The 16,036-nt window shown below is 43.8% G+C and overlaps 1 protein-coding gene across 1 annotated transcript in view; it reads left to right on the forward strand.

The window, feature by feature from the left end:
* The first annotated feature begins 10,458 nt into the window (after positions 1 to 10,458).
* The window catches only part of SYCP1 (synaptonemal complex protein 1), a 134,533-nt gene continuing 128,955 nt past the window's right edge, over positions 10,459 to 16,036 (forward strand). The window contains exon 1 of the mRNA XM_073587299.1: positions 10,459 to 10,529. The gene's annotated coding sequence lies outside the window, so the exon portion shown is untranslated. The remainder of the gene's footprint in view (positions 10,530 to 16,036) is intronic.

Raw genomic sequence — 16,036 nt, forward strand, 5'->3', positions numbered from 1 at the left:
GGGTAGTCAGACAGAGCCAAAGGTCATACACAAGAGGGCGACGTGGTACCAAGTGGACGAGCAGAGAGGAGTCGGGTCACAAGCAGAGAGTCATACACGAGAGGTAGCGCAGTACAAGACGGTCAGGCAGAACTCGTAACAGGGACAGAACCAAATCAAAACCACACAAGCAAGCAAGATATCAGGCACAAGGCACACGTATACAAGAGGTCACTTAACTCAGCCGAGGGCAGGAGTATAACTGACACCGGACCCAGGTCCAGTGAGCACTAAATAGCCTCCTGCTGCCAGAGAGAGGCAGCACAATTAACCCATAGTATAACCAGGACGGGTCAAAGCGAAATCCCGTCCTGGATCATGACAAAGTGACTTTGAGGGGCCTCTATGGCAGAAAATACCCAAAAGTGATACCATTCTAAAAACTGCACCCCTCAAGGTACTCAAAGTCACATTCAAGAAGCTTATTAACCGTTCAGATGCTTCCCAGGAATTTTAGAAATGTATAAGGAAGAAATAATCATTTACTTTTCTTTCACAAAAATGTTCCTTTAGACCTATTTTTTTTTGACAGGAGAAAATGAACAATACAATTTGTTGTACAATTTCTCCTGAGCATGCCGATACCCCATATGTGGGGGAAATCTACTGTTTGGGCATACGACAAGGCTTGGAAGGGAAGGAGCGCCGTTTCACTTTTGAATGTAAAATTTGCTGGCATAATTAGCGGGCGCCATGTCATGTTTGGAGAGCCCCTGATGTGCCAAAACAGTGGAAACCACCAACAATTGACACCATTTTGGAAACTAGACCCCTTAGGAAACTTATCTAGATGTGTATTGAGCATCTTGGACCCACAGGTGCTTCACAGAAGTTTATAACGTAGAGCCATGAGAAAAAAAAATCAAATTTTTATGAGATCTTTTTTTAGCTTCAAATTTTGCAGGAGAACAGGTAACAGGAGAAATTTCTCTATACAATTTGTTGTACATTTTCTCCTGAGTGCGCAGATACCCAATATGTTGGGGAAAACAACTGTTTGGGCGCACAGCAGGGCATGGAAGGGAAAGGGCGCCATCTGACTTTTTGAATGTAAAATTTGCCTGAATAATTAGCATGCTTCACAGAAGTTTATAACGTAGAGCTGTGAAAATAAAAAAAAATAATTTTTCCCAACTTTTTGAGCTCCAAACTTTGCATTTTCATAAGGGTAACAGGAGACATTGGACCCTAAAATTTGTTGTGCAACTTTTCCTGAGTTTACCAATACCCCATATGTCGTTGAAAACTTTTGAGGCACAGTGCAAAGCTCAGAGGGGAATAGACACCATATTATAGTGCATATTTTGCTGCACTTGTGTGAGGGTGCTATGTTACATTGGCAGAGCCCCTGAGTTGCCAACACAGCAGAACCCCCCATAAGTGACCCCATTTTGCAAACTAAACCTCTCAATGAATTCATATAAGGGTACAGTGATTATGTTGACACCACAGGTGTCTCACAGACTTTTATACCATTGGGCAGTGAAGATAAAATAATTTACATTTTTACCACCAAGATTGTGTGTTAGCCCCAAGTTTTACATTTTCATACTGGGAAATGGGTAAAAATGGCACAAAAATTTGTCCCACAATTTCTACTGAATGTGGCTGTAGAGTACTACTCAGCCATACAGAGAGACTTGTGAATGATGGAGCGCTATTTGCATCCTGGAATTCAGATTTTCCTAGAATAGTTTGTGGATTCCATATAAAGAGCCCCTAAGTGATAGAAAAGCAGAATTCCCCACAAGTGACCCCATTTTGGGAATTTATCTACAGATGTCGTGATAATTTTGACTCCAGAAACAAGCAGCAGTGTATTAGGCACCGGGATTCTCCTGCTGAGCGGGATAGATCCCAGGCATTGCCTGGTGTTGTGGTCTCTCATTCTGACCTGGCCACTGCGAGTGCTGCTTAGCACAGACTTTGGTCCTAGCTCCTTGCTCAGACTCGTGGTATGCCTTTGGTTACGGCTGGCTATTCAGCTAAGTCTATGGTAACCTGTGATATAAAGGGGCAGCCTTGCGCTCTGGAGTCTAAGTCCAGAGATTACCTTACTGAACATGTCCGAGATGTGGCATCTTCTCATTGGTGGTTGGATGACAGCTGCTCTGGTGATGTGGCAGCTCCGGATTGGCCCTCAGGCGATGTCAGGGCCAGCTGGGCATGAGTGTTTGGGGGTGGAGCTTTGGGTTTAAAAGGCTCTCAGTGGTGTACGCAGATGCGCTAGTATCATTTATGTAGAGTGTCTGTGAGTGGATACTCTACCACTCGGTTTCCACATGTGTGTATGTCACTCTACGTGCAGAGACTATACTCGTAGGCAGGTAGGGTTAGGAATGGGTAACTTCCGTTGGCTTAGCATCTGTTTCCTTCATGTGTGCAGTTAGCACAGTTGAGTTACAGAGCAAGTCCAACCCTTAGGCTATACTTCTCTGGGAAAGCAACAGGATCCTAGCGTCACTTGTCTTCTCTTCCTTGGCTTAGCATCTGTTTCATTCTTGTGTGTGGTTAGCGCAGTTGAGTTGCAGAGTAAGTCCAACCCACATGCTAGTTCCCTGTGACATTTAACAGGGTTTAGTACTTTGCTTATTTTTTGCACTACTTTTCTGTGAGGTTAACAGAGCTGGGTATTCTGCATTCTGTTCCCACTGTGTGGCGTTAACACAGTGTGATTAAGGTGAGCACGCGCTGTTTCAGTCCGCCATTGTTCACACTAGCAGCAATTATACATCTCTGCACGGTGGACCCGGTTTTGCGATTGCACTTTATTTATTTTTACTTAGTGCAATCCGCCAACATTGGCAGTATATTAGCACATCAGTGAAAGCCTTTTAAACCCAAAGCTCCACCCCAAACACTCACGCCCAGCCGGCCGGGACATCGCCCGCGGGCCAATCCGGAGCTGCCACATCACCGGAGCAGCTGACGTCCGACCACCAATGAGAAGATGCCACATCACAGACTTGCTCAGTAAGGTGATCTCTGTATTTAGACTCCAAAGCGCAAGGCTGTCCCTGTATATCACAGGTTACCATAGACATAGCTGAAGAGCCAGCAGTAACCAAAAGCATACCACGAGCCTGAGCAAGATGCTGGGACCGCTGTCTGTGCTGAGCAGCACTCGCAGCGGCTGGGCCAGAATGGGAGACCACAACACCAAGCAATGCTTGAGATCTATCCCGTGCAGTGGGAGACTCCTGGCACCTTACACAGTGGATGTTACTGAGTGAAAATTGCAAACTGCTGTTGTAGTGACCAGTACTTTATGCCCAGCTCATGCATCTGGAGACACACACCTGTAAATTAGGCAGGCTATTATCACTACACAAATGCCAAACGTGGGCGCTAAATGTGGTTTAGGCACACTGAGGCTCAGAAGGGAGGGGGCATTTGGGAGTGGAGAATTTATTTGGTCGTCCATGACAGCACCACCTGAGAGAGAGGATCTGCCCTTCAGGAACAGAAAATCCTACAGATACATAAGGGCGGCACCTCTCCCATGCATCAGTTGGTTTCCTGTTCCTGGAGGACAGGATTCCCTACAGACCGTACCATCATGGAATCCCCAGGCCGGCTATCCGACTCAGGTAGCGGTGGGGTCTCCTACCTCGGGCAGTGCGGGGTCCTCTGGAAGCACCACGGTGGGCCCGGGCAGGGCTCCACAACAGTGTGCGGAGCAGGTAGGAGCGGGGTCCGGCGGATGCCCGTCTCCAGGGTCGGCGCCGGCAGGTGAGTATGGGTCCTCCTGGTGCGGTCTTGTCACGGTCGGGGGCCAGCGGCTGTTGCTCGGTGGTGTGCGGGGAGCGCCGTGCCGGGTCGAGTGGCGCCGTGTCGTTGGCGGCCTGAGCCGGTGGTAGTGCCGGGCCGGAAGTCAGATGCCAGCTTTTCACCCCTGTGCGTAGCCAGGTGTGGCGGCGCAGGCGCCGGCACAGCGGCGGGGGCGGGCGAAGCACAGGGAGGAGATTCCATGGACGTGGGGAGGGGAGGGCCCCTGGCCATGACACCTGTTGACCCAGATTTCCGGGGGGAGGATAAAAAAGGGCACAGAAACACTGCAGAGTGGCTTTAGCTCATGTGCAGCAATGGACGAGCCAGAAGCTCCTGTGACCCAGCTGGACCGAGAGCATGAACGTACCTCAGAGAGGTCCCAGGCCAGCTCCCATCAAAAGAAAAAACGAACTGGACAATCCGGCCACAGAAGTTCCTCCAGGCCGAAGGATCCAGCTCGCCCCCCCCGTGAACCGGTACCTACGCCTTCTGTTCAGGGTAAGAGATCTTCGTGAATGTGCCCTGATGCAGTGTTCCCCTATAGGGGAAGAAGTGCGCTTACAAAGAAAAAAACAGGGAGTGCGCCCTTTGCAAATGCCCCTCGCCGGACGCCTACCCTAAAAAACTGTGCCAGTCAAGTATACGGCAGACGGTAAAAAAAAAAGGAGGGAGTAGTCCCAAAAATTATCATACATACTTCCTTACCCTTTCCCCACTCCTACAGGTGGCGGAAGAAACCCCTGACTTTGCTACGAGTCTAAGGAAAATTATCAGGACGGAAGTTAAAGCCCTAAAGTCCGTATCCCAGGGGGAGTCATCTAGGAAAAGAAAGAGAGCAAGTTTCTCAGGGTCAGGCTCCTCAGCTGACCCTAGAGGGAATGAAGATTCCTCAGAGCCCTCAACCTCCTCATCAGCATCCTCTTCAGAGGAAGACGCCAGTCATTTCTGCCTGGGCCTAGAACAAGTGGACAAACTAGTCAAGGCAGTTTGGGCTACCATGGGGGTAACAGACACAAAACCAGAACGGTCAGCGCAGGACCTAATGTTCGGTGGTTTAGACCCCAGGAAACGCAAGTCGTTCCCGTTAAATGACAAGGTCCAAAACCTGATCAATAGGGAATGGAAGAAACCAGAAAGGAAAGGCTCCCTACCACCAGCTTTTAAGCGGCGATATCCCTTTGAGGACCCCGTGGTGAACAAATGGGACAAAGCCCCGAAATTGGATGCAGCAGTGGCTAAAGCATCCAAAAAATCCGCTATTCCCTTTGATGACATGGTTTCTTTAAAAGATCCACTAGATAGGAAGGCAGACTCCTACCTGAAAGGGACATGGGAAATGTCAGCTGGCGCCCTGAGACCGGCAGTAGCAGCTACCTGCACAGCCAGATCTATGATGGTCTGGCTGGACCAGCTGGAATCACAATTAGAGGACAGAGCCTCGAGAGAATCTATCTTGAAGACCCCACCTACCATGCAGAATGTGGCAGCCTTTTTAGCCGACGCGTTGGCAGATTCGGCAAGAATGGCGGCCAAAGCCGCAGGTCTATCAAATGCAGCCCGAAGGGCTATATGGCTAAAGTGCTGGCCCGGGGATATCCAGGCCAGATCCCGACTTTGCTCCATCCCGTGTGAGGGGGAATATATATTCAGACCAGTCCTAGATGAACTCCTAGAGAAAGCCGGTGACGATAAAAAGAAATTCTCTTCCCTGTCCACCCCTTCCTATAGACGTCCCTTTGCTAGGAAGAGATTTTTTCGTAGAAGATCCTCCAGAGACCGGGGCAGATGGGAAGATAAAAGAAAAGAAAAAAGGTACCGGGTTTATGTTTGGAGGGGGAAGCCAGGAAGCATCCTGTGAGGCCAAGAAACCTCCCCAATGACTAGTGGCTCAGGTGGGAGGTAGACTATTGGCCTTCTACCAAGCCTGGTCACGGATCTCAAACAGTAACTGGATCCTGGGGTTGGTAGCCTCAGGTCTAAGGCTAGAATTTGCCTATGCCCCCTGGAACAGTTTTAAGGTCACCCTGCTCAGGTCTTCCCTGTCGGAACAGGCTGCCCTAGAGACCGAAATCCATGACCTATGCCATAAAGGAGTACTGATAAAGGTACCAGAGGCGGAGAGGGGCGAAGTATTTACTCCCCCCTACTTTTGGTCCGTAAACCAGATAATTCTTATGGACCATAATTGACCTGAAGGCACTCAACAAATACCTGGTCATTCGGCCATTTAAAATGGAAACGATCAATTCCACAATAAAGTTACTGTTTGAAAACTCCTTTATGGTGGTGTTGGATTTAAGATGCCTACTACCATATACCCATCCATGCTTCTCATCAGCGTTTCCTTAGAGTGGCGGTTCATTTAGAGGGGTTGTTGCAGCATTTCCAATATGACGCCCTTCCCTTTGGTATAGCAGTCGCCCCCCGGGTGTTCACTAAAGTTATAGTGGAGGTTATGGGCCATCTACGAGAAGCAGACATCCTGACAATCCCCTACCTGGATGACTTCCTTATTGTAGGCAGAACAGCAGACCATTGTCTGGATCAATTGCAAAAAGTAAAATCAGCTCTGGAACGGTTAGGGTGGCTATTAAACATTAAGAAGTCCCGTCTACAGCCCATGAGAGTTCAGCAGTTCTTGGGCCTAACCCTAGATTTGCGGAATCAGGAGTGTCGTCTTCCACCCGAAAAATTAGTTTGCCTACGTCATCAGGTCTCGAACGCCTCCAATAACCCCACCATGTCTCTTAGGAAGGCGATGTCCCTCCTAGGTTCTCTCTTGTCCTGCATCCCCAAGATCCGGTGGGCCCAGTTTAAAACAAGGGTGCTACAGGGCGAGGTTTTACGTCATCAAAAAATCCTAGGCAGTTATCTAGAAGGCCAGTTGACTTTGTCCCAACACACTTTGAAGTCCCTTGATTGGTGGCTAGACGAAAGCAATCTAGCCAGAGTCTGTCCTGCGGTCTGTCGGGTCAGGGCCACCCCCCTGACTGTCTCTTCTTGGTCAGTCCCCTGGTCGAGCTCTTCCACTGTCTCCGGTCTTCTGTCCTGAGTCTTCCTTTTCTGAGCTCCTCCCGGGACTAGCCTCTCTGGAACCCCAATCAGTTCTATTTATCCCCTCTCTCACTGGGGAATTCCCTTCCTGGGTCCCTATCTTCCCGCCCCCCATGACTAAGCGTTTCTTGAGTCGTACGCTGATGTTCAGTCCTCAACTACTCTCCCCTGCCATCTTGTGGTCATTTTTCGGTACTACACCCTCCTATCTACCTTTCCCAGCTGTCACCCTTCTATCCTGTCAATCTCCGTCACTAGTGCACAAACCTTCCCCTCCTACTACCAGTCACGTCTGTCCGTCAAGTCTCCTTCCCCACACTATCACGTCACAGGATGCCAGAGGGATTAGAGAAGGAGCCATTCCCTCTCACAAACTTCTAAACCACTATTGATCGTGGCATCTAGAAGATAACAAAAGGTTAACATTATTGGAATCTGAGCCAATCATGTACTGATGATGTCGCCAGTCAGAGCTATCACTCTGCACTGGAATCCCAGCACTTTCAGGACTCTCAAGGTTGTGAGCGCTGCAAGTCTGCCAACCGTAGAGAAACATCGGTGCTGCACAAAGCCCAGAAGTGATTAGGAGCTTAAATATTAAAAGTTTGAAACTTGCAAAATTTTCAATATTTTCGCCAACATTCTGATAGTTTCACAAATAAATGCAAAAAAATAAATACCTAAATGTGCCACTAACATAAAGTACAGTGTGTCACAAAAAATCTATCAGAATCACTGGGATATGTAGAAGCATTCCAGAATTATTACCTCATAAATTGACACTGGTCCAAATTATAAAATTTGGCCTGGTCAGGAATGTGAAAACAGGCTCGGGGTGAAGGGGTTAAAAGAAATCTGACAGTAGGATCAATTCTCCTAAGCTGTTTACATGGGCACACAGGTCATAAGAAGCTGAATAAAATGATGATTTAATATTTACTACCCAATGTCTTATTCCACGTTCTTCTTATATTCTTATTCCACGTTTTTCTTATATGTCAATGAGCTATTAAGATCTTCAGTGGCTTGTGTATTCACCCCCTTGGCTTTTTACCTATTTTGTTACATTGCAACCAGTGTTTAAATATGCTTTTAATCAGATTTGTGTGTGATGCATCAATTCTAAACAAGGTAGTCTAAACTGGTGGAGTCAGAAAAATATAGGCATAAATTAAATTTATGGGATCGAATAACTAAAAAATAGCATGTGCATATGTATTCATCCCTTTTGCTACGAAACCTCTAAAAATTTCTGGGGCAAGCAATTACCTTCATAAGTCACATGATTAGTGAAAGGAAATCCACCTGTTCAATCTAAGTCTCACATGGTCTGTCAGTATATACTGTACACACCTTTTCTGAAAAGCCCCAGAGACTGCAATACCATTAAGCAAGAGACAACACTAACCACCAACACCATGAAGACCAAGGAGATCTCCAAGCAAGTCAGGGACAAAGTTGTTGAGAAGTACAAGTCAGGGTTAGGTTATAAAAGAAAATATCCCAATCTCTAATAATTCCCCAGAGCACCATCAAATCCATTATCATCAAATGGAAAGAACATGGTACCACAACAAATCTGCCGAGAGAGGGCCACCTAACAAAACTCTCAGCCCAGGCGAGGAGTGCATTAATCAGAAAGGCAGAACAGAGAGCAAAGATAACCCCAAAGGAGATGCAAAGTTCCCAAGCAGAGACTAGAGTATCTGTCCTTATGACCACAATAAGCCGTACACTCCATAGATATGGCCTTTATGTAGGACTGGGCAGGAAAAAGCCTTTACTTACAAAAATTATAAAGCTCATTTTGAGTTTGCCAAAAGACGTGGGAGATTCTCCAAATGTATGGAGGAAGATGCTGTGGTCAGATGAAACAAAAGTTGAATTTTTTCACTACCAAGATAAATGCTATGTCTGGCGACAAACTAACACAGCTCATCACCCTAGGAACACCATAATGAAACATGGTGGTGACAGCATCATGCTGTGGGGATGTTTAGCAGGTACAGGGAAAATGATCTGAGGGGAAGATGGATGGTGCAAAATACTTGAATAGTCTTGCGCAAAACCTGTTTCAGTTTGTCAGTGATTTGAGACCGGGCAGAGGTTCACCTTCCAACAAGACAATGACCTAAAACATGCTGCTAAAGCAACACTCGAGTGGTTTAAGAGGAAACATGTAAATGTTTTGGAGTGGCCTAGTCAAAGCCCAGATCTTAATTCAATTGAGAATCTGTGGACAAACTTGAAAATTGCTGTTCACCAGATGAAACCATCTAACTTGAAGGAACTGCAAGTTTTTTCTTGAGGAATGGGCAAAAATCCCAGTGGCAAGATGTGGAACGCTCATACAGACTTATCCAAAGCAACTTGCAGCTGTAATTGCCACAAAAAAAGCTCTACAAAGCATTGACTTAAGGGAGGTGAATAGCTTTGCAACTGAGGTTTTCAGTTATTATGTCTATTACTGTTTGTTGTTTACTTCACAATTTTAAACCTTTATTATATTCTTTTGCTAGTTACCGCTATGAGGCAGTTCTCTTTATATAATAATGCAGTACAGTACTGCTGTATTGTAGTGCAGTATGTCTGTCTGTGTGAGGCTGAAAGACATCCTATTACATTCTACCTCTTGTAGGGTCTAATAGAAGAAGTAAGATGGCAGCCGTAACAATCCATCGTCTTCTGTGATAACAGGGGGAATGATGGATAAGAGAGAGATCCCCTTCCCTTTGTCTAACAATCTAGATGCTATGGTCACTATATATACGTTTAAAGGCCCCATCACACATAAAGATGCACCAGCGATCCCGACAATGATACGACCTTGTCAGGATCGCTGGTGCATCGCTACATGATCGCTGGTGAGCTGCCAAACAGTCAGCTTCAGAAGCGATCAGCACCAGCGAGGAAACTGGTCTCTAAGGTAAATATCGGGTTACTAAGCGGCGCGCGTCACTTAGTTACCCAATGTGTACCTTAGAAACCTGCGTGCTCGTGCTGGGAGCTGCCAGCACGCAGGTTTCTAAGGTACACATCGGGTAACTAAGTGGCGCTTAGTAACCCGATATTTACCTTAGAGACCAGCTCCCAGCATCTGCTTAGAGCGCTGAGAGCCTCGCTGATCAATGGCTCCCGCTGCCACACGCAGCGATGCGCGCTGGCCAGCGGGAGACCAGCGATCAGCGATACCCGGTGGGGGGGGGCTGGTCGCTGATCCCCATCACACACAGCGATCTCACTGGTGAGATCGCTGTTGGGTCACAAAATCAGCGATCTCGCTAGCGAGATCACTGTGTGTGATGGGGCCTTAAGTGGCATCAAATGATAGCCAGTTATAAATGGGACAGGATTTCCTCCAGATTTTTCAGTAGCTAATTATGTGTGGTGCTGAATCTCATTATTTTGGGAGGGAAATATTCTTGACCTTTAATTTCACAGTGAATTTGCTTTATTTACTTTAAGAACAAAAACCATTCAGATATAGAGTGAATATTTTATCCAACAAATCTGTATGAACATTTCTTTACTGTTTCAAGGTTTTCTTAACTGCTATAGCAAAAAAAAAATAACTGTTTGTTTCCATTAAGGAAACTGAACTGTCGCACAAAAATAATGAAATATCGACACTTCAGAAGAATCTTCGGCAAGAAAAAGAGCAAAAGGTATAATTAGTTTATGGGCTCATACTCATCTACATTTAAAACGGACGTGTGCAATTCCATAGAAAATCAGATTGCACTCTGACTAATGTTAGTTACAGGAAAGATGTATATCTTTGTACCGTGTTAGCCAGTAGATAGAAAAATATTCAGAATTGAGAGCCCTCAGTGGTTGATACCTTTTAAAGGCTAACTGAAAAGATGGTAACACATTGCAGGCTTTCGAGACTACTCAGGTTTCTTCATCAGGGATTGACTAATACAAAATCTGAAGAATTACATATTTATGCACAACACAGCACAGAAAAAAATGCAATAGATAAGACAAGTGACGTGAAGCAGAACTATCATTATGGGGGAATGATAGACAGTTATGGCCATAAATATTAGACCAGTTCATAGATATGCAGTAAAAGTTTTATTGTTCTCCGATTGGGATCTGGTAATATGTTGTGATGCCTCCACAAAGTCTTTGGAGCAAATTCCTTAACCCCTTTACTCCCAAGGATGGTTTGCACATTAATGCCCGGGCCAATTTTTACAATTCTGACCAATGTTCCTTTATGAGGTCATAACTCTGGAATGCTTCCATGGATCCCAGTGATTCTGACATTGTTTTTCTCGTGACATATTGTACTTCATGTTAGTGGTAAAATTTCATTCATAAAACTTGCGTTTATTTGGAAAAAAAATGAAATTTGATGAAAATTTTGAAAATTTTGCAATTTTCCAACTTTGAATTTTTATACCCTTAAATCACAAAGATATGGCACACAAAAAACTTAATAAGTAACATTTCCCACATGTTTACTTTACATTGGCACAATTTTGGAACCAACATTTTTTTTTAGGAAGTTATAAGGGTTAAAAGTTGACCAGCGATTTTTCATTTTTACAACACCATTTATTTTCGAACCACATCACATTTGAAGTCACTTTGAGGGGTCTATATGATAGAAAATACCCAAAAGTGACACCAATCTACAAACTGCACCCTTCAAGGTGCTCAAAACAACATTCAAGAAGTTTATTAACCCTTCAGGTGCTTCACAGGAATTTTTTAAATGTTTAAAAAAAATGAACATTTAACTTTTTTCACAAAAAAAATACTTCAGGTCCAATTTTTTTTTATTTAACCAAGGGTAACAGGAGAAGTTGGAGTGCAAAAGTTATTGTACAATTTGTCCTGAGTAGGCTGATACCTGATATGTGGTGGGAACCACTGTTTCGGCGCATGGCAGAGCTCAGAACTGAAGGAGCGCCGTTTGACTTTTTCAACGCAAAATTGGCTGGAATTCAGATCGGACGCCATCTCACATTTGGAGAGCCCCTGATGTGCCTAAACAGTAGAAATCCCCCACAAGTGACCCCATTTTGGAAACTAGACCCCCCAAGGAACTTATCTAGATATGTGGTGAGAACTTTGAATCCCCAAGGGCTTCACAGAAGTTAATAATGTAAAGCCATACAATTAAAAAATCATATTTTTTCCACAAAAATGATCTTTTCACCCCCAATTTTTTTTTTCCTAAGGGAAACAGTACCCCAAAAGTTATTGTGCAACTTGTCCTGAGTATGCTGATACCCCATATGTGGGGGTAAATGACTATTTGGGCACATGACAGAGCTCGGAAGGGAAGCAGCGCCATTTGACTTTTTTGGCTGGAATTGAGATCGGACTCCGTGCCGCGCTTGGAAAGCCCCTGATGTCCCTAAACAGTGGAAACCCCCCACAAATGACACCATTTTGGGAACTAGACCCCCCAAGGAACTTATCTAGATGTGTGGTGAGCACTTTGAACCCCCAAGGGCTTCACTGAAGTTTATAACGCCCGGGCATGAAAATAAAAAAATTATATTTTTTCCACAAACTTGATCTTTTACTCCCCAATTTTTTTTTTTTCCCAAGGGTAACAGGAGAAATTGAACCCCAAAACTTGTTGTGCAATTTGTCCTGAGTACGGTAATATCCCATATGTGGGAGAAAACTACTGTATGGGCAGACGTTGGGGCTCGAAAGGGAAGTAGTGACATTTTGGAATGCAGACTTTGATGGAATGGTCTGCTTGTGTCATGTTGCCTTTATGAGCCTAAACTATGGAAACCCCCACAAATGACCCCATTTTGGAAGCTAGGCCCCCCACGGAACTTATATAGATGTGTGATGAGCACTTTGAACCCCCTAGTGCTTCACAGAAGTTTATAACGCCCGACGAGAAAATAAAAAAAATCATATTTTTTTACACAAACATGATCTTTTAGTCCCCAATTTTTTTTTCCCAAGGGTAACAGGAGAAATTGGACCCCAAAAGTTGTCCAATTTTTCCTGAGGACGCTGATACCCCATATGTGGGATAAAACTACTGTATGGGCACACGTCATAGCTTGGAAGGGAAGTAGTGATGTTTTGGAAAGCAGACTTTGATGGAATGGTCTGCGGGTGTCATGTCGCATTTGGAGAGTGCTAAACTGTTGAAACCCCCCACAAGTGACCCCATTTTGGAAACTAGACCCCCCCAAGTAACATATCTAGATCTGTGGTGAGCACTTTGAACCCCCAAGTGCTTCACAGAAGTTTATAACCTAGAGCCATTAAAATAAAAAAATCATATTTTTTTCCGACAAAAATAATATTTTTGCCCCCAATTTTTTATTTTCCCAAGGGTAACAGGAGAAATTGGACCCTAAAAGTTTTTGTGCAATTTTTCCTGAGTAGGCTGATACCTTATATATGGGGGTAAACCACTGTTTGGGGTCATGGCAAAGCTTGGAAGGGAAGGAGCACCGTTTGACTTTTTCAATGCAGAATTGGCTGGAATTGAGATCAGACGCCATGTTGCATTTGGAGAGCCCCTGATGTGCCTAAACAGTGGAAACCCCCCCATTCTAACTCCAACCCTAACCCCAACACACCCCTAACCCTAATCTCAGCCCTAACCCTAGCCCTAACCCTGGCCCTAGCCCTAACCCTAATGGGAAAATGGAAATAAATACATTTTTTTAATTTTATTATTTTCCCTAACTGAGGGGGTGATAAAGGGGGTTTGATTTACTATTTTTAGCCGGGTTTTATGTTTGGCAGCTGTCATATGCTAAAAGATGCTTTTTATTGTAAAAATAATTTTTGCATCACCACATTTTGGGAGCTGTAATTTTTCCATATTTTGACCCATCGAGTCATGTGAGGTCTTATTTTTGGTGGGACAAGTTGACGTTTTTATTGGTACCATTTTCGGGCATGTGACATTTTTTGATCGCTTTTTATTCCGATTTTTGGGACGCAGAATGAACAAAAACCAGCATTTCATGGATTTCTTTTGGGGAGTGCGTTTACACTGTTCTGCCTGTGGTAAAATTGATAAAGTGGTTTTATTCTTCTTGTCAGTACTATTACAACGATACCTCATGTATGTTTTTTTTTATGTTTTGGCGCTTTTATACAATGAAAACAATTTTATATAAAAAATAATTATTTTTGCATCGCTTTATTCTGCGAGCTATAATTTTTTTATTTTTTTGCTGATGATGCTGTATGGCAGCGCATTTTTTGCGGGACAAGATGACATTTTCAGAGGTACCATGTTTATTTATGTACATCTTTTTGAATGCGTGTTATTATTTTTGTTCAGCGGTATGATGATAAAGCATTGTTTTTTGCTTTGCTTTTTATTTTTATTTTTTAAGTGGTTCACTAAAGGGGTTAACTAGTGGGACAATTTTACTAAATATGTGTACTTTTATTGCTTTTTTTTTATTTCCAAAAAATGAATTTATTCGGGAATATTTTTTTTTTTTAATTTATTTAGGGATTTTTTATCAATTATTTTTACACGTGTTTTTTTTTTTCTACTTCATTTTATTGTCCCGGGGGGACATCACTGTTTAGTGTCAGATCGCTCAGATGCCTGATCACAGCACCATGGACATGAAATTACTGGTATTGAAAGGTAACTTCACATCTCAGAGAGACAGAAAAGTCTGAGAGTACAAGCTCATGATGACCATTGACACTCTCAGTGAAGGAATAAATGTGTCACATGGATTTATGTCTTTTTACATCAATTAAGGAATTTACTCCTAAGACCTTGTGGGGGCATCACAACACATTACCAGACCCCAATGAGAGGACAATAAAACTTTTACTCCTTATCTATGAACTGGTCCAATAATTATGGCCATAACTGTCAATCACTCCCCCATAATGATAGTTCTGCTTCATGTCACTTGTCTTATCTATTGCATTTTTTCTGTGCTGTGTTGTGCATAAATATGTGATTCTTCAGATTTTGTATTAGTCAATGCCTGATGAAGAGACCTGAGTAGTCTCAAAAGCTTGCAATGTGTTACCATCTTTTCAGTTAGCCATTAAAAGATATCCACCACTGAGGACTCTGAATTCTGAATATATTTCTAATGTTAGTTAATAATTGTGTTCTTCTGCGATGATTGGACTGAGAAAAAAAATCACAGCATGCTGCGATTGGCCGTGTATATTGGACGAGACTCGCCAATGCAAGTCTGCCATGCAATTTTTACACACCATAGGCAACCCGACATTTCATTAATCGAGTACAGTAAATTCACAGCATGAGCCATCAGAATTCAATCGAAGAGACATATAGATAGATGTAAAAAAATTAAGTGGAGTCCCCCTTATTCTTCCTATCCAGCTGAGGGAAAGGTGACAGGTAGAGGCTGATGTTTATAGTCTTGGAAGGGAGTGATAAACATGGAGCTTCTTGGGCTATTAATATCAGCTCCCAGCTGTCTACTTAGCCTTTACTGGTTATTAACAAGAGGTGTGGTCCACTCTTAAATTAATATCCAGCAGAAGCTAGGCAGACAGCTGCAAGCTGATATTAATAGCCTAGGAAGGGGCTATGGATATTGGCCCCGTCCCGGATTAAAAACCTCAGCCCTCAGCCTCCCGAGAAATGTCACAACCATTAGACGATCTAAATTCTGGTGCTTATCCTCCGTTCTTCTCACTTGACCTGGTGCGGTGGCAAGTGGGGTAATAGTATTGAGGTTCATCTCAGCTTTGTAATGTCAGGTGACATCAAGCCCTGGGGTTAGTAATGTAGAGGCCCCCATTACTAATCCCAAAGTCAAATGTAATAAAGACGCATACCAAATAAAGTCCTTTAATTAAAATGAAAACACATAAAGTCCTTTATTTGAAATAAAAATTCAATGAACCTCTTTTACCAATTTATTAATTTAATAAGATATCCTCAACTGTCTGCCGATAATCCAATTGTCCCGTGACAAGCCCAACTCAGCTACATCTGGATGTTTGCTGAGCGGTCACAATAAATGCGACAGCTCAGCCTGCCATCCAGGAGACTCTGAGCTGCGCATGTGAAGATAGCTTCAGTGCTGAGCGCTGACGTAAGTAAGATGACTGGAGTTCATAATGCATGAGAAATTTCTCCAATTAAGTAAAATGTTGAACTATGAACATTTCTTTTACCAAGAATACCTTGCTGCAGTTCAGGCTTGCTTTTTCT

Source organism: Dendrobates tinctorius, unplaced genomic scaffold (genome assembly GCF_039654945.1).
Source record: "Dendrobates tinctorius isolate UK_male_01 unplaced genomic scaffold, ASM3965494v1 ptg000098l, whole genome shotgun sequence".
NCBI classification, from domain to species: Eukaryota; Metazoa; Chordata; class Amphibia; order Anura; family Dendrobatidae; genus Dendrobates; species Dendrobates tinctorius.